This window comes from Suricata suricatta, chromosome 15 (genome assembly GCF_006229205.1).
Source record: "Suricata suricatta isolate VVHF042 chromosome 15, meerkat_22Aug2017_6uvM2_HiC, whole genome shotgun sequence".
Taxonomy (NCBI): domain Eukaryota; kingdom Metazoa; phylum Chordata; class Mammalia; order Carnivora; family Herpestidae; genus Suricata; species Suricata suricatta.
The window spans coordinates 26,851,976-26,876,456 of record NC_043714.1 but is presented as its reverse complement, the minus strand read 5'-3'; the positions used below and the strand labels follow the sequence as shown (position 1 = coordinate 26,876,456).

The following is a 24,481-nucleotide window of genomic DNA, read 5'->3' as shown; positions in this document are numbered from 1 at the left end:
CACAGCTGGGAGGGTCCAGTGACTGGCTGCACAGATGGCCGTCCCCAGAAAGTTCCTGGACTCAGGCTGAAGTCCTTGCAGTAGTCTCCTCAAAAGTCCCATGATTCAAGCCACCTTAGTCCTGCCATGGGACTTTGGGGATCCTGGGCTAGGGGACCGACCATCCCATAAGCCAGAGGGTGGAAGAGGTAGAAGCTGTAGGCAGTTCCCAGGAGCAGGCCCAGGTTCCCCACCACATACAGGCCCCTGGCCAGCGAAGAGGAGGCCAGGCTCCAGGCCCAGAGCCGCAGGAGAGTGTCCCACAGAATGCCTGTCAACATGCTGGAGAAGAGCAGGCGGGGAAGTAGTGGTGGAAGTAGAGAATCTGGCCCATCAGGAAGAAGGGGAAGTAGTGGAGAGCCCAGCCAAGCAGCAGCTGACCGCCTCCGCGCAGCAGCACCTGGGACAGCCCTTCCACCTCCGCAGGCAGGCGAGCCCCTCTCTGCACAGCTATAGCAACTGCGCTCCCCAAGAGGAGGTAGAGGGCAATGCTCAGCAGATTCAGCCACCACACCACCGGGTTGCCGAGCAGATACACACGGAAGTCTGTGTCATTGATCCCTGAGAAGCGCAGGCCCTGGTAGTTGATAGGCCAGTGCCAGGGTTTGGATGTGAACTCATTGTCCTTGGGTTTGAGACCACTGTTCCCCCGGATCATCACCATGTGGGACTCCAGCAAGACCTCAGGAAAACTGGGCTGCAGCACTTCCAGGCTGATGTTCGGCAGCTTGGGATTGATATGGTCCTCCACATTCCAGATAGAGTTGAGGGTCTCCTTTAGGTATGGGGTGCAGGTAACCTCCAGTTGCTCCCAGCCCCGTTTGGGCAAGACCTTTCCCGAGGAGCCCAGGACACAACCTGTGACCAGATGGATGAGCCGAATTCGACTTCTCAGCACTTTGATTCAGTTTCCAAATTTTCTGTTTACAACTTCAATACGCCAGAAATCATTGGTCTCCTGTTCCGTTTATGCCATAGCCAGTGACCTGATACTGCTTTCGGGTCAGGGGGGCCTCATGATAGTGACTGTGCAGGTTCCAAGAAGTCTCTTTGTGTTCTAGCCGAATGATGTCTCCATGTCTTACAAACTCCACTGGGAAGGAAGGGTCTAGGGGATCTGCATTTGTATTATGTTTCTTGATAATCCACAGGTTGTTGTAGTCCTTGTGCAAATAGGTGGTGACCTTCTCGGACAGGCTGCCCTGGAGCTCAAAAGTATTTTTTAAATATTTATTTATTTTTGAGAGAGAGAGAGCACAAGTGGGGGAGGGACAGAGAGAGAGGGAGACCCAGAATCTGAAGCAGGCTCCAGGCTCCCAGCTTTGAGCACAGAGCTGATGCAGAGCTTCAACTCACAAACTGTAAGATCATGACCTGAGCCGAGGTCAGATGCTTCACCAACTGCTTAGGCGCCCCTAATCTCCTCGTCTCATAAGGACACCAGACATATTGGAGTAAGGCCATCCTAATGACTTCATCTTAACTTAATTACCTGCTTAAAGGCCCTACCTCCAAATGCAGTCACTTTCTGAGATCCGAGGAGTTAGGACTTCAACCATGTGAATTTTGAAGGGGCTACAATGCAGCCCATAACACTTATCTTTGATTCGCCCAAAGGTGACATGGGGCCTGTCACATTTGTGTCATTGGTTAAAAAACTTGGGAAGAAACCAGGGAAGGGGATGTGCGGCAGGATGCAAAGAAGAACAATCCTCCCAACCTGTTACTGATATCATCTTAGGGAAATGGTGGAGAAAGCAAGGAAGGTTAGTCATCACCTCTAATGTTTTCCTTTCAATAACATGTCCTCACACCGCAGGATTATGTCACTGGAGTTGGGTTTCATTTTCCTGGTAAAATGATACCCCTGGGAAGGATGACATAATAGAACTACAAATTGGAGAGAGACGAAAGACAGATTCTGCTTTTGTTACTCACCAGTACGAAGGCTCTGCGGCCTGGCACGCAGAGCATACATGTTGACTGTTGTTGGTTTTATTAGAATTACGATCATCATCATCGACTCTAAGCTCCATGAAGACAGGGACACTTCATATCTTGTCCATGGCTAGCCTCTCTGGCCTCACGTGGTGCTGAGCAAAAAGTAGAAGCCTAATATACGTGTTCAGTAAATGAAGAGAGTTAACCTCAGAGGCTCTCTTTTCTCATCTCTGAGAACTCATATTTACTGAGCACTTACTATGTGTGAAGCTTGTGGACCTGGTTTACGTAGATTATTCTATTTTCCTCCTCACACCAATTATTTGAGGTAAGTACTGTTTTTATCTGCATTTTTCAGATGGGGAAACTGAGGCACAGAGAGTTCAGTAACTGGATAAGGCCACACAGCTAACAAACAGAAGAGTTCAGATTCTTTTGCACTCAAACCTGAAGTACTAGTCAATGTGCTATAGAGCCTCCCTCATGTCCTTAAAGAGGGTGAAAAATGACAACTTCCCGGACTTTTTGGAGGATTAAACTGGAATTTGTAAACTGCCTAGTATGTCGTAGGAGCTCAGTCAATATCACACCCTGCCACCTCAGTACATTCACCTTGCTGTCCAGACAGAACGTGTCTTCTATCCAACAGCTCCTCCCAGATCCTCGATTGACCCAAACACCCTGTCGTCACTGCCCCCGGTTCCCGTTCCCTTTTATAGCAGAGCTACTCTGGACTCCAGAAAGATCTCTAATTGTCTTGAAGCCACTCAAATCAGGCAGAAGCCTCTCCTCTCTTCTGAAACTGCTCTTAGCAAGATGACCAAATAAATCAGATGAACAAATCCAACAGCCTCTTTGTCTCCCTTTCCCAGCCTCTGAGCATCATTCAACAGAGCTAATGACTCTCCTTAAAGTGCCCTTTTCTCAGAGCTTCCTGGCTTTTGTTTCAATCCCTTGAAAGTTCCTTCTTGGTTCCCTTTGCTGGCATGCTCACCTCCTTTCTGCATCTAAATGTTGACATATCTCAGGCTAAAGCTTCCTTCTTTATCTGCAATCTCTGGCCAGGAAATCACGTCCACAGCCGTGACTTAAATGCCATTTGTATGGAGATGGTTCCAAACTTCTGACTCCAGACTTGACTTCTCCCTGGAGTTTCAGATTCATGGATCTGGCTTCACATACAACACTGCCCCTTGCAATTCAATTCTAGTGGACATCTCTAAGTGGTTGATTGTTGAATAAGCCATCAAAAAATCGCTAAAATTTGCCTTTGTTACAAATGCCTTTTCATTATGGATAAAACACTCACAAAGTACTAAATCATTGACGTTTAATTGTAAGTGTCCTATGCAAATTGACTGGTATGCTGTTGGGACACTGCAGAGTGAACCATTCTGATCTGGGGAGTAACACTGGATCTGTGCACAGCAGCTGGATTGGTAGGATTGGTGGTGTCTTCTGTTAGTTCCACACTGTCTCTCAAAGCTGCCTTTGGGATAGCTCAGCCGGCAGGATGTCAACGGCTTAGAGAGAAGCTAAGTGTCCTCCCACAGGATTTAGCCCCTGGCCATGTCATCTGGATTTGTGATCTAATTCACTGAGCTTCCTGGCCATACAGAAGCTCCAGAATATTATGTAAAATATGAATGGCATATCCAAAGGCTTGGTCAGGCTCATGATAAGTTTCTATGCCAGCCTAAGTTTCTATTTAAAAGAAGAGATTTAGTGGTGGCTCTCAAGCTCAAGGTTGAACATGGTCACTGGAGTCTAGGTGTGCCTGGTAATGGCTGGTGGGCTAACCAAGCAGTCCCTCTTGCATGGGGGCACTGAATAGCTTCATGGGAATCCCTCACCCTAGAGAAGAATTGGGCTCACAAATTCAGTCTCAGTGCTCTGCAGAGAGAGGGGATACTGAAGACTGCCCCTTGTCTTCTGAGGAGCTGTTTGTGGACTCATATGTGGGTCCAGGGGAAGTAAGGAGCTATAAGTAAATATGGGAAGAAGTCTTTTTATTACAAATGCTCCAAATATACAGCACAAAGCTACACTGCTAGCTCTTCGTGGCTCACACCTGTGGCTCTGCTGCATGGAGGGCGTCCCAGAGCACAGGACCCATTCAGCTTATTAAAGTCTCTAGTGTGGTGGCCACACCTACAGCAACTTATTCCTGAGTACACTAAGGGCTTCTTCTGGAACCCTCAGAAATAAGCAGGAGAGACCTGGGAGGGATGGGGATACTTCGATGGAAGGTAGGACTGAGGTGTCTGTTTCATAATTTGTAATAGGAACTCTTTTTATTTTCTTATTTTGTTTTGTTTTATCTCATTTTATCTTATGAACTCATTTTAAACATTAGTTCCAGCTTCCACTTTAGCCTAATGAAGCCCAGGGAAAATGGACTACATACATTTATTAAACAAATATTAACTGCCAGGTAATGTGCTAGATGTTGAAGAGCAGGGAACAAAATACATAAAGTCCCTAGTTTTATAGAGCTTCTTACCATGTAGAGGGAGATATGGAGAATAAACAGACCTCAATAATGGGGCTGATGAAAGGGCTTTGGATATAAAAAGAAAAATTAATTTAGAATATTGAACTGAGACTCAAAAAAGAAGTTTAGGGAAAATAGCCTTGGGGGGAAGATGCTAACTATTCTCCATCTCCATCTCCACAGCTTCAAAGTCATCGCCAGCATTGCCATGAGCCAAAACAGACCTCCTGAGGCCAATGCTTTTTGTCGCTTTCCTGTGCACCACGAGTCCCATTGCCTTCATCATATAAGTGACAGCCTGGCCTTGTGATTTATGAGTGTGGTGGCTCTGTGGCTGGGCTCTGAGCATCTGCACCGTGGGCTTTGGAGAGCTTCGTGCAGTGAGCCCATTGCAGGGGCTTGAAAAATATCTGTTGACCATCTGACAGAGTGAATGAATGAAGTGGAGTCACGTTGCAACAGGTGAGCTTTAGGTCAGACATCAATGCTTCTTGTCAGGCTCATGAAATGCTAAAACAGCTGTGAGGGGGAGCTCGTGGTTCACACCATGTCAGGCTTCAGCTCAGGGGGGATTAACCCATTGGCTGCAGCAAAGTTACTGCAAGTGGATCTGTTTCAGTCACCGCACATCCTGAGGGGACCCTGGGGTCAGTCTGGCTATAGCCACAGAGGGCCTTTGCCAATATGCAGGGTCCTGGAACCCTAAAAGTGGCGGGTACCAGGATGCAAGGACTCTCACGAATCACAGACCAAATCCTAAAAACATTCTACCCTTTGCTTCCTTGATCAGAAAAAGAAAAAAGTGTGTGTGTGTGTGTGTGTGTGTGTGTGTGTGTGTGTGTGTGTAGTAAGTTTGCTAAGTTCTGCAAAATGTTTGGAATTCTGTGAATGACATTTACCCAGGCTGCTCCCACCTTAGAAAGCAAAATATGTCTTGGAATTGCCTCTTCAAGGCAAGCAAAATCCTGACCAGGCAGGACTGATAGTTTTGGGGAATATGAATGCAAGAGAATGAGAAGTGAGCACACTGTTTATTGCCCAGCACTGAAGAAACAGATTTGAAAATAGCAAAATGGGAAAAGGGAGGACTCAGTAATAAAGTGATAAGGATACAGAGAATAGATTGATGGTTTCCAGAGATGAATGTTAGGGATTAAAAGGTACAAACTTCCAGTTATAAAACAAGTAAGTCCTGGGGATACAATGTTCGGTATGGGCTATAGTTAATAATACTCTATTGTATACTGGAAAATTGCTAAGACAGTAAACCTGAAGAGTTCTCATCATAAGCAAAAAAATTTTTTTAATGTTTATTTATTTTGGAGAGAGAGCGAGAGAGAGAGCATGAGCAGGGGAAGGGCAGAGAGACAGGGAGACACAGATTCTGAAGCAGGCTCCAGGTTCTGAGCTGTTGGCATGGAGCCTGCCACGGGGCTTGAACCCATGAACTGCGAGATCATGACCTGAGCCAAAGTCAGACACTCAACCGACGGAACTACCCAGGTGGCCCTAAGCAAAACAATTTTGTAACCATGTTAACTATACTTATTGCAGTGATCATTTTGCAATGCATACAAATACTGAATCATTATGTTGTGTACCTGAAACTAATATAAAGTTATATTTATATTATATCTTCATGCCACTTACATCTTCATTCAAAAATATTAACGAGAGCACAACTTGCTCATCGTCTGTCCACTTGGACCAGCATTCTCGGGAGAAATGCATTCTACACTATGACCCAGCCCACAAGAACGATGAACCGCCAATCTACCGACCTACTGGAAGGACACTTTCACAAAACAATGCCTTACTATGTGCAATGCACTCTGATATTTTCTACTACATTCCTTTCGGTCTCTTTCAAAGCTGCTGCTCATAACCTAGGAAGTTGTTTGGCTTTGGCCATTCGTTTTGAAACCACAGCCCCAGGTAGCTTTGGTGGAGTGAATTACGCGGTGCACTGGGCTTGAAACTGGACCCTGCAGTGGGGGTTGCCGGAACACATCAGAGCGCAGCGTCTTGCAGAGAATATCGATGTCCTTCCTGTCTCACGGCTGCTCCAGGCAGGCTTAGCCTGTAAACCCTGTGCTCTAAAACCACACCGGGCAAGGGGGCCTGACACGGGGTGTGCCTCACCTCCTGCAGGTCCCTCTGCCTTGATGAGCTGCTGTCATCCCCCCCCATCACACAGAAGGTCAGCAAAGCTCAGTGATTTGGATTCAGTGACAGAATGGAATCTGTTGTAATTTAGTTAGGGGTGATTACACTTGCCTATCTGAGAAATGTGAATGTAATCAAGTGAGGTTTTTGAGTCTGGCCCAGAAAAATGGATAGAAAAAGTCCATTGTACGAAAAATGCTAATAGAAGTCTCCCCACCCCAACTGCTACTCTTAGCTTCCTTTTGTCAGACAGATAATCTGAGTCAAAAGAATTATTTGTACTGCCATTTTGTCGGTTACTTTGAAGGGCAACAGTTGGCCTCAGGCTAGCAGGAAGGACCCATTGCACCTCCTTGCAAGGCTGGGCAGGCCTGAGGTCTGCTAAGTGGAAAAATAGTCTGTTATCAGTATGTTATTAGACAGTGTTGTGCTGAGAAAAATGAATGTGTTTAGTGTTAGATGTTAGTGTCCTTAAGTAAGAGATGTCCTTAAGGTTCACGAAGGAGGAAATGGGAAATCTGGATCCCTCACTGGTCAGGAAGCTTAAACCTAAATGGGAGGGTTCTTCTCACTATGGCTCTGGGACTGGGGCAGGCACGAGGTCTTTTTATTCACCAATTTTTATCTAGAGCCTAGAGGGGTCTGACACACTGTAGATGCTTGGGAAGTAGTCGTGAGACAAATCAACGACATGTTGGGGAGGCCCCCTTCCTGGGAGGCCTTGCGGGTTTTTCCAGTACATGGCTGCAGGGCCATTGACAAGAGCCAGTAAGTCCATGTCCTCCCACACTGTGATTTTCCTCAGAGACGGCGTCAGCTTCTCTGTCACCAGCTTGTGCATGCATTACTTTGCCGTGCGGCAGTTGGGGGGTGGAGGCTGCTGGGACTGGTGGCCAGGGCAAGGGGTGGACATGCCCTGCCCCACTCTTTCAGCCTCTGGTGTGGACTCTACTATGGGATCCCTGGAGATCTCCAACCAGGAGCACAGAAGACAGGCAAAAAAAACTCAGCCCCTTGATGGCACAGCATTCCGCAAAGGCACCCCTTGGGGAAGGAAAGCGGGGTGCAGTCACACCTGGTGTATGATAACGCTGAGGCTCTGGAGAAATCCCAAAGAGATTTGCTCTCAGTTTATACGGTTATCTGGCTGGGTTTTACTTCTGGTCGGCTCTAAGTACCTCTAGGCACCCGTTCATCTATTGCCTTAAATATAGAACACTTGCTAGAATTTCTTTTATAGCATTTCCATTCCCTGACTTGTTTTTCTCCCTGTAAAATCCTGGCTATACTTTCAGAAAATTAGACTTTATTTAAAGCCTTACTGTGCTTAGTTCTTTATGTTGGTGGATGTTACAGTGTTTGGTGATTGGTTGAGATCTCATCTGTAAGATCAATGACAGCTGCCTGAAGCAGAAGCTGCTAGGGGTCATGGCCATCCTTTCCACCTGTGAACTACATGAGGGTTAGCAGGCATATTCAACAAAACCGATGTGAACAGTAAGATAGACGGAGTGATCTTGCACATGAGGTCGTGTTACTATGATGTAGAAAAGGCTAGTTACTGATAGAAATTATGTAATTACAGGGAATCTAATATAAAACATTTGTGTGAAATTAGGGTAAGACCAAGTGTATTGTCTCAATGGAAGAATATACCAAATGTGTTTTCCTGTTTTCGGCAGATTTGAGAAATAGGTAATAAGGCATAAGGCCTGTAAGAGTTTTAACATTGTATTAACTTTATAGAGGATTTCGATGCCAAACCGTTAATAATAACATTAAAATGGAGTTTTCCCATGGCTATGGTTTGCCATTTTTTCCCACCCATTTTTCTTCTAGCCATCTGCCAAAGCTACGTGAGTAGATTTTAACATTTAACAAATGAGAAAACTAGAATAGGGAAGAGTTTAGAATTCAAAATTATTACCTTGCACTTTTGGACAGTTCAAAACATTTCCTTTTGTGTGATCTTACTTAATCATCATAATAATCCTATAAGATGGTACTCTTATTGACTACTATGAGTTTGGTTGAGGTAGAAAAAGGTTGAGAGAGGCTAGAATCTCAATATTGTCCTGCCTCTGTTCCTAGATATATATATGCCGAAGCCAAGTGAAGGCTAATTCAAAGCCTCTGTTGGGACGCCTGGGTGGCTCAGTCAGTTGAGCGTCTGGCTTTGGCTCAGGTCATGATCTCACGGTTCATGGGTTTAAGCCCTGTGTCAGGCTCTGTGCTGACAGCTAGCTCAGAGCCTGGAGCCTGCTTCTGATCCTGTACCTCCCTCTCTCTCTGACCCTCCCCTGCTCGTGCTGTCTCTCTCTGTTTCTCAAAAATAAATAAAAATCATTTTAAAAATTAAAAAAAAAAGAAAAAAACAAAGCCTCTGTTAGCACAAGGCTTTTGTCTCTGAATACCAGTGCGTCCTCTTGGAGCCAGGCTGGACCGCGGGGAGGGCTCCTTGTGATTGATCAGAAACAGCAACGCCATAAGTAGGCTGAGGCTCTTTCTCTGTACTTGCCAGCAAGCTGCACTTAATTCTCAGCCCTCTATCTTCCTGCTCTGGGTCCAAGGAGAGAATGGTCCAAGAAAATGGGAGATAAGCAAAGGAGAGGAAGAGCAGACTCCTTTTAAGGCTAGAGCAGGCCTGGCGTAGTTCACCTCACCAGAGCAGAACAGCTCCAAGGATCTGAGCAGCTCACCTGGGATGGCGCTGAGTCCCTGGCCGTGAGGGGTTGCAATTGGAAGACATCAGTACTCTTCAGAGAGTGAGACTTTTCTTTACCACTCAGCACTCAGCCCAGGGACAGGTCCTTAATTCATTCCTATCTGTCCTCATCCTCGTTGGGGAATAGATAGGATGGGATAAAGGAAGAGAAGACAGTAGATGAGAGCCTTCTTATGGGATAAGAATCATTCCCGGACTATAGCTGAAGATACTAAGACTCAGAAGGTTAAGTGGCCTGCCCTCCATCGCGCAGCTGGGCAGAGCTAGACCCAGTACAGGAACTGCATGCATTCAAGGCTTCTGTTTGATATGCAGCAGTGCACATAGTCCCAGGCTGCACTTCCCACTGAGACTGCACACACCCAGCACACTATGCACATGGGGCCGCTGCCACCCAGCAGCTGTGAAATGCAATGGAGGAAACTGTGATTAAAGCGCCTTCTACGCCGAGGAGTTAAAAAGCACTGGAATAAGAAGAAAGATTAAAAATTTTTTTAATGTTTATTTTTGAGAGAGAGAGAGTGAGAGAGAGAGAGATACAGAATCTGAAACAGGCTCCAGGCTCTGAGCTGTCAGCACAGAGCCCGACGCGGGGCTCCAACCCATGGACTGTGAAATCATGACCTGAGTGGAAGTTGGACACTTAACCAACTGAGCCACCCAAGCGCCCCTGAAATATGAGGAAAGATTTAAAGGACCGAAACACATGGAACCAGGCAACATGATGAGTATGAGGGATGTAATAGCAGGCTGCACATTTCTGAAGGCTAGAAACACCTGAAATGAAGAACTGTCTAGTGTGAGCATATAGTGGAGTATGATTAAGGAATGAATAGCATGAAGTAGAAGCATAAGTCGGATAATGGGACAATAACTAACAACTCTCTTGGCCGTTGTCTCCCTTCTGCAGGGGGCGACAGGAAGAAGCCGACTTCAGGGACCTGACAATTTTAGGAGTTCTTTTTCCAAAATAAGCATCCACTGCTGCAGAATGACATAGAAGAAATGAAGGTTTCAATCCCAGATGAGTTTCCTAGCCCATTTTAAGTGCATGTGGCACACATGCATCTTCTTCCACATCTTCCCGTGTCCACTGTCAATACTTTAATTCTTGCTCCATTCAGCCTCACGGGGCACCTTGCTGTGGCCTCTAGCTACCGCTCTGCTTCACGATTCTCTAACTACTTTACCCTCTGCATGGCCATGACATGACCTTTCTAAATCACTTCCCAGAATCATACTTTAAAACCACATGACCGAATGTTGAAAACTTTTATGAGTTAGCCCTCTTCATATTGCAAATAGTAAAAAAACCCAACTCAAGTGACTTACGTTACACATTTACCTTTCAGGTTCATGTAATGGGATGGTCCAGAGATGGAAGGGCTGGGGACTGGACGGTTTACTCCTAAGGCTCAGTGATATAGTTCAGGACCGAGTTTCTTTGTGTCTTCCTGCTGCACCTCCCACAATTGCCAGCTTCATCCTGTACTGGCCCGGTCTGGGCATCAAGAAGTCAACAGCTTGTAGGACTGTCTGACTGCTTTCAAAGAAAGCGAGAGTGCCGTCTCAGGGTGCTGTGCAAGAATCTTGAGATTCAATGAAATGGACAGGGTTAGGTCACAGGCCCAACCTTGAACCCATCTTTGTGGCCAGGGGAATGGAATACGTTGTTTGGTGTAAGTAAATTAGGGACTACCCTGCACGTGGGTACTGGGGAAACCCCACTTGAAGTACTTGGGTTGAGTAGGGATGGGAGATTCCAGAACAGCTGAGGGACTGAAACAGGAAGGACTGATGAGCCATTGGAGACCCTCCATGATTGAACTGCTCACCCCTATATAGTTTCAATTCCCACCATAGACACCTCCTCTGCATACCCTATACTCAGCCATGGGGGACTATTTGTTGTTCTCAGAATATACCTTGCAATGTCCACCTCTCAGTCTTCACCCATGCCCTTCTCCAATCTGGAGTATACACCCCCCCCACCAAGTATGTTGAAGACCTACTCATTGCTGAACATCTAGCTTAAAACCCATTCTTCCACGATGGTTTTCCAGATTCCCCACTAAATAAACCCTTCCCTTCCCTATTCTCCAGTTCACCTTCCTCACATTACCAGCTGTGTGATTCCGGGCAGCTTACCTGACCTGTCTGAGCTTCAGTTCCCTCCTGTGTAAAGTGTGGATAATGTGAATGCATATGTCAAGAGCTGTGCAGAGTAAACAAGTGAGTATATGCCAGCTCTTAGAATGCTGCTTGACTCCTCAGGATGGACTATTATTTTTATTGTTGATTTTATATACCAGTGAGTCTCGTGGTAGCCTGACTTTGGATTTATCTTTTCAATAGATTGTGTGTCACTGGAATGCACACTAAAACATATTTGCCATTTCATCTTTCCTTGATTCACTTAAATATTTTTGAGCACCATGATGTGTCAGGTGGTGGGATTTGACGAGCAGGACGTGCCCCCTGTCTGCCCTTCTAAAACCGAGCATGTCCTGAGCGTGGGGAAGGCACTCAACAAGTGTTTTTAGAGTTGGATTGAAATTAGCACTGACAGAAATAACCATGGTTCCTGGCTAGGTGGCTCCGGGGTACAGGAGTGAACAAGGGAAGCGGGATGGAAATGGCTGGTCCGGGTCCAGAGGCTGGCAAGAACCGCACCCTGGACTAGCTGAGGCTAGTCTTCTGGGTCATCTGCCGAGGCAGCAGACAGACCCGGCAAAGGACATACCACAGATAAGGATTTGAGTGTAGTGACAGGACCACAGGATGGTGGTCTTGACATCCTCCTCAGGGTCAGAGGAGCCCAGAATGGAGGGGTCCTTCCTGTTATGCCTTTTGGGACAGGTTGAGGCATGGCAGCATTCGAAGGTCACCCTAGAACCAGATGAAAAAATTCTTGATGTGCCTGCCATGGTCTCAGCCTTTCACATTCTTCTTCCTACTTTCTCTTCAGGCCTATTCACATGAGCCAAGACATTTTGATAAAAGCAGGCTTTGCAGTAATTCAGATGAGATGTCAAAGCTGGCCTGAACAGGATCTTTATTAGAAATGGGGATGGAGGAGAGGCGTGTGCATTTTAAAACATTTAGGAAGGAAAATGTACTGGACTTGATGCTTGTTTCGATGTGCAAAATAGATCAGTGAGGACGATTTCCATCACAAATAACAGAAACCCTTCCTCATGTGGGCAGAAACAAAGAAAATGTATTCTCTCAAATAACAGAAGGTTATTAAGGTTAGGATCCACTGTGGGGTTTGAGTTCATCAGCCCAACATTCCTTGCCTTTCCATTCTGCCTTCCATGGCACTGGCTGCATCCTAAAACTGACTTCCATTCACATCGATAGAGGGCCACCCCCAGTGATGTGTTTTTGTTTATATAGGACGGGAGGGAGAAACTGGCCTCTCTTTATGAGAAGTCTGAAGGAAGCTTCTTCTGTTTCTTTGGACTAGATTGACTTAGACCAGCCCACTCCCAAACCAACCAACCAAGCATGGGGCATGTGATTACCACGATGGACTTACAATCATGGGGGATGAGGTGGAGGAGGTCAGCTGGAGTGGCTGTTGGGGGGCCAACCACGAGGTCCCTGAGCTGAGGCAACTAGGGGAGGGTTGTGTCATTTACTGATTAAGGGATCTGGGAAGAAGCATTGGTTTGGGGAGAAGATGATGAACTTACCTTCGCATCCTCATATTTGTTTTCATGTCATACAAGAGTCCAAAGGATACTTGGATGACTGGAGAATTTCTGAGGACACATCCTTAGCTAAGGAGAGTATGGGCCCAAGATGCACTCACTTAGGAGCCTTCTTTCGTCGCCAGCCCAGATGCCATCCTCGCTGTGGGAGAAGTGGTCTAGCCACACGGTGGCCAAACCACGTGTGAACATCTTTCTGCTTCCAAAGGAGTGCTCACCTAATTGGTCCTCACTAAATCATCTCAGTGTCATGCCCCAAACTCAGGTGAGATGGTATGTGAGAAAAGTGTTTGTGACATTTGTTGTCACCTGGTAATTTTAGGTTTGCTGATTAATCTTTAATTGGCTTTTTCACTTCCCAAATGCTGCTTCGGCAAGTATTATGCTACCATGAGGAGGTAGGAATGTACTGCAGACTTTGCTCCAAATGCCAGGTCTAGCCTGTGGTGTGTTTGGGATTGACAATTAACTTGTAAAGCATAGCTCGCATGACAGCTTGAGAAGTAGCACAGTATAGTGGTTAGGAATGTAGATGATAAAGTCAGGCTGTCTGAGTTCAGTTCCCAACTGTGCCACTAGAGGCTGTGAGCCCCGATCAGTCTTAGTCTGTGCTTCAGTTTCCTCATCTGCAAACTGGCGATGATTATGACAATACAAATAGAATCTATCCCACAGGCTTATGAATAAGTCACTTAGATGTGAAATGCTGAGAAAAGCACTTGGCATATAGGAAATGCTCTTCACTTGCTTGGTTTATTATACATATATATATATATATTATATATGTTATATATATTTTAAAATTTTATACTTTTCTTCCTTTTATCAACATATTCTAAAGCAAACCATACACTCAAGTGTTGATTGAATGTTTCTTTGTGGCACAGCCTGAGTAACTTGATATGGAATCAAAAGCCCATTCCAACTGACCTTAGGGCAGCTCAGTGCCAAAGCTGTGGTCTCAGGGTCTCGAGATGGACTTGGCTCCATCTCGGCCACAGGTGGTCCATTACCTTGTTTAACTGATTACAGCCAATTAAAGGGAAGGGCTTAATTTGCCTTTCTAGCACTTATAATCAGCGAAAATGTTCAACATCGCTTCCTGATGCTTCCTCTTTCCCACACAAGAGCAGCAAAGGGAAAAGGATATTCAAATGGAGGAATTTTCAAAGTCTTTCTAAGTTTTTACTGGAGGATTATTTCTCCTTCCCTTTGGTTTTTGACACATTTATAAATCATTTATGTAATTATCTATTGCAGCTTTGAACTAAATGCAAATCACCTCTTTTAAAGTTGAAGGAATCATAGAAAATTTTGCAGAAAAATTAGAGAATTTATATAGATTACTTTATATAATTATAAAAGAATAAGTGCTTACGGTGGAAATTTGGAGAATATAGAAAAGTATATGGGGAAAAAATCGACAGATAGCTACTATCAACATTTTCGTCTCTTTTCTTCCAGGCCTTTGTTCTATATACAGATTATGTTTAACATAATTGTGATCAAAGCATAGATACAATTTTGTGTTCTGAGTTTTGTTTCACTTACCTTTATAAGTATTTCCCACGTGGTGGTAAATTCTTTGTAAAAATTTGTAACAGTGGTATGATATTTCACTATATTTTTTTCTTTTATTGAACATTTATTTTTTTATTTTTTTATTTTTTTAATGTTTTATTTATTTTTGATACAGAGAGAGACAGAGCATGAGAGGGGGAGGGGCAGAGGGAGAAGGAGATACAGAACCAGAAGCAGGTTCCAGGCTCTGAGCTGTCAGCACAGAGCCTGATGCGGGGCTCGAACCCACAAACGTGAGATCTGACCTGAGCCGAAGTCGGAGGCTTAGCCGACTGAGCCACCCAGGCGCCCCTGAACATTTAGTTTTAAAATTATATCTAATATTTTCATGTTGTCTTACAGTATTTTTGGTTTCTTATTTATGACTAATTTTAGGCCGTAGAATATGTAGGTCATAGGCATAAACATTTTAAGACTCTTAATTCATATCGTCTATTCCAATTTTTTAATGCTCATTAATTTTTGAGAGAGAGAGAAACAGACCATGAATTGGGGAGGAGCAGAGAGAGGGGGACACAGAATCCAAAGGAGGCTCCAGGCTCTCAGCCGTCAGCACAGAGCCTGACAAAAGGCTTGAACTCATGAGCCATGAGACCATGACCTGAGCCAAAGTCAGATGCTTAACCGACTGAGAGACCCAGAGCCCCTCATCTTGTCTATTCTAAAATGTCTGTTCCAGAGACCCCTGGGTGGCTCAGCCAGTTAAGCGTCTGGCTTTGACTCAGGTCATGATCTTGCAGTTTGGGTTCGAGCCCCACATCAGGCCCCGTGCTGACAGCCTGGAGCCTGCTTCAGATTTTGTGTCTCCCTCTTTCTCTGCCCCTCCCCTGCTCATGCACGCATGCGCGCTCTCTCTCAAAAATAAACATTAAAAAAAAGTCAAAACGTCTTTTTCAACTTAACCATCCCACTCAGAATGGGTGGGAATGCCCTAGCAGGAGGTAAAAGGATTTCATCTTAGTGCTGTCCAAAGGTAGCTGGCAGCGTTGCTATCTCTTTCTCTCCTGAGTTCCCTTTAAAAAATTACTGGGATTTAAAAACAAAATGTATCATAGTGTATTCATATTGTTAAGAAAAGGATCATTAGAAAATTTTCATCTTGCAGATCTGAAACTCTATACTCACTGAACAACAGTTTCCCTTTCCTCCCTCCCACCCCCACCAACCTCCGGCGATCATCATCTTCTTTCTGTTTCTATGAATTTTATACTTTTGATACCTCATATAACTGGGATCATACAGTCTCCAAAGTCCCTTGTGGAGCAGCATATCTAGAAGCTACTTGTGGAGAACCCATCACTGAGTATGACTCTGTGAGTGAGAGACAGACGCTGACTTCTCGTCCCCTTTTGCTCCCTCGTCCACCCCAGCCCCACCCTCTCGTCTTTGAGCTCCATAGTCTTACAGCCATGTGCCTCTTGGATGTCACTACTTATATACCCCACAGTCACTTCTAATGCAACACGGCCAAAAACAAACTCATCATCTCATTCCATTTCAAGACTGTTCTTTGTCCTCCAAGTTTCGTATCTCTGGGAATCCTGTCGTCATTTATCCAGTCGTACAAGATAGAAACTTGGAGTTGTCTCGGACTCCTGTGAGTTGTTTATGGCAAAGTAACACTGGTCTCTATGTTCTGTCAATTCCATCTTCTAAGTATCTCTTGAACCTGACCCGACTCCTCTAAACTGTTCCTCATTTTGGTATCTTATAGAGTTAGTCCCCAACTTCCTCTCCCTGCTTTAAGCCTGACAGACTTCCTTCAATCCATACTCTAAACTGCTACCCAAGTTGTTTTCCTAAAGGACAAAATTCATGATCCTACTCCCTTGCTTAAAATTGTTCATCGTCTCTAGTATAAAGTCCAAAGTCCTCAACCAGACTTTTCATGATCCCTACCCTTCTAGCTTATCTATGCTTACCCCTCCAGCACTGTGCTGCAGCCATTCATACCTGTTTGCAGAGCACCTCATACTTTGTCAAGACCCCTAGACCCTTCCCACATATCGTTACCTCCTTTTGGAATGCCCCTTTCTCTTGGCCATGTGTTATTTGCCACTTAAGTGTCAGATGAGTCATTCCTCTAGGAAGCCTTCCCAAATTCCCCAGCCTGGATCTGGTGGCCCTCCTCTGGCTCTCACAGTCCCTAGTACAGACCTCCACTTCTGAGTCATCTTTAATTACTGGTTTACATGCTTATCTGTCTCTCTAGATCTGTCTACTTAAAGACAGGTTCTGGATGTTTCATCTCTCCATCTCCAGCCCTAGCCCAGTCCCTGGCACATAGGAGGTGCTCAAAAATATCCTTGCTGAATGCAAGGATCTTACTCCTCCAGCACACTGCCACTTTCCAAGGAAAAGGGCAAAACCTCCCTGGTGCTTTAGCATGTAACGTTATAAAAGCCAGCTTTTGTCTTATTTATAGGGAGTAAGTATGGGTAATATTGTATCTTCAAAGTGGAGACTTCTATGTGAGAATTAAAGCATTACTAAATCTTGTAGCTCACTGAAAAGCCAAGGAACATAGAAAGCACTTTTCTTTTAATTGAGCCCGTGTATTTTCGTCCAGCTTATTACTATCTTCCGTCAGTGGTCTCCAACACTTCCCTGCACCCCTTCTAAGAGCTTACTACCCAAGTGCAAAAAACCCAGAAGTTTGAATTCAAGGACAAATCACTGACTCCAAAGTCATGTCTCACTACATTTCACCCTTCTTTCCTATCATACAGGGAAGCCTGTGCGGTTTTATTCAGAGCGTGAAAACTAGTTATTTATTTATTTATTTATTTATTTATTTATTTATTTATTTATTTAAACGCACCGCAATACCTTTCGTTTATTATCCCATTCTGGAAAAGACTCCCCGAACAAAATTGTGAAGGTGATTTGGTAAAGCATTTCTTCATCAGGTTAGAAGTCTAACAAGAGTTTTGCCTTTAATCCTGCTCCTTCCATTATTCCCTCCCTTAGATCCCCCGCCCCCGCCCCAACACACCCGCCCCTTGGGTTGCTCTTGCAAGCCAGTGGCATTTGCTCACAATCAGCATTTCTTCCCGTTCCCTTCGCACTCCCACCCTCCTGGGAGGCAGCGAAGGAGGCCCTTAGGAGAGGGAGAAAGAACCCCACTGCTATTCAGCCTGCTCGGCTCCCTACAGGAAGTGATCTTTCTGCTCTTAGGCCAGCCACACGCCTCCCAGCCAGCCAGCAGCGCTAACTAATTAGCACACGTGATGGGAATTGGAAACAAAGTCGCCAACAATAGGAGCGTGGGAACCAGGACTGCGCCGCAATTACAGCCCCCCTCCTCCACTACCCCCCAGCCCTGCCTCGCCCCGGCCGGCCGCGGGCGACGCGCAGTCCGCCCCGGGGGAGGGCCAGCGGGATCCCGGCGCCCGGGGCCTCCCTGTCCCGCGCGTCCCTCCAGTGGGTCCCGCCGCTCCGCTGCTTCTGGGAACGTCCGCACACAATAGGGGGGAAGCGTGTTTAGGGAACCTCAGCTCTTGCCAGGTCACGCGACAGGTCAGTTACCCTTTGTTGGGGAAGAGAGAGGGAAGAAAGACGGTCATCAGATAGCCTCCTGGCCACAGCTTAGGGACCCGCCAGCTCAGGAGCGCCGGCCGCGCCGAGGGCTGGGCACCCCGCAGACGTCTGCTGGGAGCTGCCGGCTTCTAGAGGAACGCGCTCGCGCTCGGGTCCTGTTCCGTGTGTGACAAATGAGCCCGCCTTTTCCGCGTGCTACTGCAGAGGCCTGAATGCTGCGACAGCAAGCCAGAGAGCAAGGAGGGAGAGAGCCTGCACCCCTACACCCGGCTCGCCCGATCTAGCTGTAAGCAGCTCTGCGTGCATGCGCCCAGAGGGCTTGTTCAAAGTGGTTTCAGAGATGAGCTGATGGAAATTTGCTTCTGATCTTACCCAGTACGCTATATTCCATATAGGTTAGCTTTATTGAGCTATAATTCGCATACCATACAATTCACTCATTTAAAGTGGGCAACTCAGTGGTTTTCAGTACATTCACCAGAGTCAATTTGAAAACATTTTCATCTTCTCAAAAAACACACCCTCCTTTAGCTTTCACTCCCTCTGTGTCCCTCCCTCCTGACTCCCAGCTCTTGGCAACCACTAATGTACATTCTATCTCCTGTAGGTTTCCCTAGACATTTCATCTAGTAGGAATCATGTATCATCTTTTGTGACTGGCTTCTTTCATTAGCATATTGTTAAGGTTCATCCATGCTATAACGTATATCAAGTCTTCCTTTTTTATTGCTGAATAATATTGCATGGGCTGTAATTACATTTTCTTTATCCATTCATCAGTTGATGGACATTTGAATTGTTTCCACCAGCCATTATGAATAATGCTGCTCATGAACATTCACGTGCAAGTTCTTGTGTGAACATGTTCTCATTTCTCCTGGGTGAATACGTAGGAGCAGAATTGCTCAGTGGTGTGGTCAGTTTGTGCTTAACTTAAGGGTACTGACAAAGACCTTCTAAACTGGTGGTACATTCCAGACCAGCAATGTATGAAGGTTTTACTTTCTCTAGATCATCCCCCAATACTTGCTATTGTCTCTCTCTCTCTCTTTCTTTTTTTTTTTTTTTTTACAGCCACTCCAATGGATGTGACGTAGTTTCCCAGCCTTTCCAGTGCTAAATTTCTAAAGTCTTTCTGGGTGTAAGAACTGGACCTGGCATAGTGTATCCTCGAAGGGTCATGAGTGAATCAGCTGCTAAAACACAATAGTGTTACTGCTTCCAGTGAAAACTGAAGTAAAAAGTAATTATTTACAAACCTGTATCTGATATCATAGAGCTGGGCAAGAGGGCTCCAGTTAAGAGCTGACCCCATCCGCCACTTCCCCATCCACCACTTCCCCATCCACACCCCCGCCCCATTTACAAATCTTAGCTTCTACTCTCTGTAACAGACAAGCTATTCTCATAATATGTGATTAAAAATGACCCTGTATATTCAAAAACTTCAACTGGCAGTAAAACATTACTCTGGTTTGTGTTGTCCAAACCCAAAGTTATTTTCCTGGAGCCAGGGTGTTTGATCAGGTTTCAAGTTTACTTAGATATAAGCATAAATTCTCATTTATAGGAAACTGCTTTTATAATAACAGTTATAATGTTTCTGTTTACATGACTAGCTACAGATCACCAAAGGGGTGGGTTACCATGTTACATTAAAAAAATTCAGACAGTAAGTTGTATTTATAGCAACCAAAGCGGGGGGGGGGGGGGAGCCCCTCCTGGCTTAACCTAGTTATTTCTCAAATTCAGAAATGACTGTCATAATCTTACATTTACTTCAGTGTAGTATTTTTCTTAAGGAAAGATATATGTTGCATCTGGTGATTAAAGCAGGAATATGTTTTAGTTGGAAGAAGTCATATGTAACCCGATGAGCAGCAAGCATTGCAGGTGACACATGTATGCATCCTTGCCTTTCCTTGGTTTAGTGGTGATTCTCAGTCCTGGCTGAACATTAGAATCACCTGGAGAACGTGGACAGCACACTTAAGGCAAACACCATCTTAGAAGATATAAATCCCAATGCCCAGTTTTTGTTGTTTTTTTTTTTTGGAGGGTCAGTATCTTCAGTATTTTATACCGATCCCCCAATAGATCCCAAGTGCAGCCAAACTGAAGTCGGTCTAACCCATGGTTCTCAAAGTGTGGTCCAGGATTCATATAGCATCATCACTTGGGAACTTGATTGAAATGCTTATTCCTGGACACAACCCAGACTTACTGAATCAGAAACTCTAGAAGAAGGGCCAGCTCTCTGAGATTTAACAAGGGCTCCAGAGGATTCTGACATGTGCCAGAGTTTGAGAACTACTGATCTAACTAGACACTCTCCACTTTGGCTGTACATTGGAATTACCTGAGAACTTAAAAAAAAAAAAACTATGCCTGCCTGGGCTCCATCCCCATAGATTCTGATTTTGATTGTTTTGAGGTGTGGTATAAGAATTGGGATTTTTAGAAATAACTCCCCAGGTAATTCTGATATATGGCTAAGTTGAACTACGGATCTTAACCAGCAATTCCTAAAGTATAGTTCTGAACAATTAGCATCAGCTTATCTGGGGATTTGTTTGAAATACAAATTCTGGAGCCTCCCCGAAATCTACTCAACCAGACACTCCGCGGGTAGCACCCAAGGATCTGTGTTTTGGTCAGGCTCCCTGGGATTCAGATGCTTGCTGAAGTATGAGAACCACTGATGTAAACATAGTTCTGGGGGCGGAAGTTGGAATATACATATACATATATATGTATATATTTCAGGTGAATCATAATTCAATACAAAATGATGGAGTAGGCCCTGGAGGAACACAGTTTCTCTGTTTATGTAATTAATACATATTATTAAGTTTTATTATTACCACTGTAATGTTCACCTAGTTTTTAATTATTTTGCCTGTGTGGATTTGAAGGATGATCTCCTGTATGCTTTCATCTTTTATTTGCTCATTTATTTGGGTTTCAGGTGTCTGTACATTTCAACTGAACCGGGGGAACAATGGGTCCCTTTCCTCTCCATGGAGCTCTTCCCATGGGAAATGTACTTCGGGAGACCATGGTTTCTCAAGTAAGCAGTGACTTTCTTAAAACATCAAACCACTACCAACAAAACCACCCCCAAATTCTAACAGCTCAATTTAGGAATTTAGCATATATCTTGAATTAATTAGGAAAGCATTAAGTTCTTATCATTTGAAAGAGCCTGACTGATCTCAGAGACGCATTGTTGAATGCCATGTCTCTCATCACGATCTTTCGGTAGACAGAAAGACCGTTGGCTTATTGGAAAATAAGCCACATTTCTCCTTTACTGTCCTCTGTTGGAGTTAACCTTATCTATTAGCAAGGCAAACAGCTTCTAGATCAGTGGTTCCCAAAGTATGGTCCTTGGATCAGCAGCTGCCTCTTGCCCTCCAGGTAACTGGATACATGCTAAAAGTGGAGAACCATCACTGTAGGGCAAGCAATCTGGGACTGAGTCTTGATTCGCTGCCTGGTGGGACCCTCTCATCTCCACCCAGTGACATGCCAAGTATTGCTCCGGGTTATTTCAGAATTCCTTTCTCTCTTTCTTTCCCTCCTGGAAACCATAGCCTTGCTCCAGGTTCATTCCTAGAAGATTCTCCAGCCCTAGGCCTTCTTCCTCCTCTGTGTGTATTCTTTTGGTAGCACCTCAACTATGTGTGATGGGGATTCAAAATCTCCCCCTTCTGTTTCTGAACCCAACGAGATTGTCTTGTCCCATTTCACTTTCTTTGTCCTCATGGGCAAGACGGTCATGTTGTGCTGCACTGTCCTGCTCCTGCCCTGATTCCCTGCACTTGGGGCCCTCTTCTCCCCACTGAGGCACAGACCACCACGTTTTCTCTCCTGACTCCATACATACCACAAACACAGGGAGAGGGAATAAAGGCAGCAAACTGCTCTTGACCCATTGCGTTGAAGTGTCTAATCGTGCACAATTCTTTCTTCATTCACTCTCCACATAGTCTTACTCCCTGGCTTGCACTTAAACATGGGAGGCCTAAAACCAGATTTCATGAATAAACACATGGAAGGAGCAATATGAAAATTCCTCTTAGAGAACAATATGGATGGGCTTGTAGCTTCTTTACCTCTCAGTCTTGTTCCAAAACAAAACAAAACAAAACAAAACAAACCCACAAACAACAGAGAGAGAAAATGCTGAGAAAGAGGACACTCTGATGGCTCTTGCACAGTCTACTCTAAGACTTTTGGTGTGTTCACACAGTTTTAGTGTTGTGGGCCAGACTGTCCAATTCACGAAAGAAATATATTTAGAGTCTACACTATGGTGACTTGTGTAATGAACTTGTAACGTTTAACAACTGTGAAGCAAAATCTGTGTGTGCGCATGTCTTAAGGGGCTCTAAGTTCACAATGATGAAATCCAAAGACCTGTTCATGAAACTTCTCTTTCAAGATATTCAACTCCCCTTTGCTGTACCTCAATTTAAGCATGTACGTCTACTATGTACTTACTAGCAGTGTGTTTCAGCAGGAAACATCTGCTGCACTGTACACGTGCTTTGAAGTTTGTCAGTAAGGATTGAGTTGGGGAAAAAATAAAAGACGGTAATAGTTATCAATTAGATAACACTGATTTCAAAGTTAATTATTCTAGTGAAATTTCAAGAAGAAAAACTCAATCAATGTTGCAAATTAGCAATAAATGGTACCAAGAGAGTATGATAAATATGTGTGTGTGTGCGTGTGCATGCGTGTGTGTATGTATGTATTTTAAGTCTTTGTGTTTTGAATGGAAATTTTAGACACTAAGGCAGTATGGATTAAGTACTAAAAAAAATTAGCATGGGCTGATGACAGAAATTTTGGTTAGGGTCACCAATTTAAGGAATACTTGAAATTTCTTAACATTTTTGGGTTTGCTTAACTAACACTGGCAAACTATTAACCCTTAAAACTGGGTGTGAAAATATACTGAGAGTCATATATTTTATAGAGGACGAAAACTTTTAACTAAGAACTGTGGATTCTCAGAAAACTACACTTGAAGATTGTGTACTTTTGATTAAAAACTTTAAAGGGGCGCTTGGGTGGCTCAGTCGGTTAAGCCTCCGGCTTCGGCTCAGGTCAGATCTCACATTCGTGGGTTCGAGCCCCGCGTCAAGCTCTGTGCTGACAGCTAGCTCAGAGCCTGGAGCCTGCTTCCTGTTCTGTGTCTCCTTCTCTCTCTGACCCTCCCCGGCTCGTGCTGTCTCTCAAAAATAAATTAAAAAACATTAAAAAGTTAAAAAAACCTTTAAAGCAGTGCTTTAGTATGTATTATGATAATTGCAAATGAATTGAGAAACTGATGGGTGATAGCACATAGAAACAAAGACGAATTGGGGCGCCTGAGTGGCTCAGTCTGTGAAGCGTCTGACTCTTGGTTTCAGCTCAGGTCATGATCTCATGGTTCACAAGTTCAAGCACCATGTTGGGCTCTGTGCTGACAATGCAGTCTGTCTGGGATTCTCAATCTCTCCCTCTCTCTCTGCCCCTCTCCTACTCACTCTCTCTCCTCTCTCAAAATAAATAAATAAATAAACTGAAAAAAAAAAGAAGTCAAGACAAATCAAGCTACCTAAGAGCCAAATACATTCTGATTTTCAAAAATTATAGCATGGTTAAATGCTATGAAAAATTCTGCCAACTCTTCTTTCTGTTTCTATTACTTGTTTCCCATCCCCCACCCCCCACCCCCCACCCTGGCAGTGGAAAAAAAGACATTAGTTTTATTCTATGTATTTTGTATTATAATTATGAATACAATGCAACGGACATAAAATCCAAACAGCCAAAATAGTTAAATATTTTATAGTGGTTTTATTTTTTTATTTTTTAATGTTTAGTTTTTAAAATTTTTTTATGTTTATTTATTATTGAGACAGAGAGAAACAGAGCATGAGTAGGGGAGGGGCAGAGAGAGAGGGAGACACAGATTCTGAAGTAGGTTCCAGGCTCTGAGCACAGAGCTTGATGTGGGGCTTGAACCCACGAACAGTGAGATCACGACCCAAGCCAAAGTCAGTTGTTTAACTAGCTGAGCCACCCAGGTGCCCCTATTTTATAGTGGTTTGGGATGGTAAAAGAAAAGTTTATTAAATTGTGCATTTATTAAAATCAGAGGAACTGAGTTGTGTTCTCCAGAGCGTATTTCACGGAGGGTGCTTGATCTGCCTGCCACCCTTGGGAAGGCTGTCCACAGAGGGACGGCCCAGTGGTGGGTCTGGCCTAAGGAAACCTCACTAC

The 24,481-nt window shown here is 44.5% G+C and overlaps 1 pseudogene; it reads right to left on the bottom strand.

The window, feature by feature from the left end:
• Positions 1-6: 6 nt before the first annotated feature.
• Positions 7-14,071, bottom strand: LOC115278798 (annotated as a pseudogene).
• Positions 14,072-24,481: the final 10,410 nt, after the last annotated feature.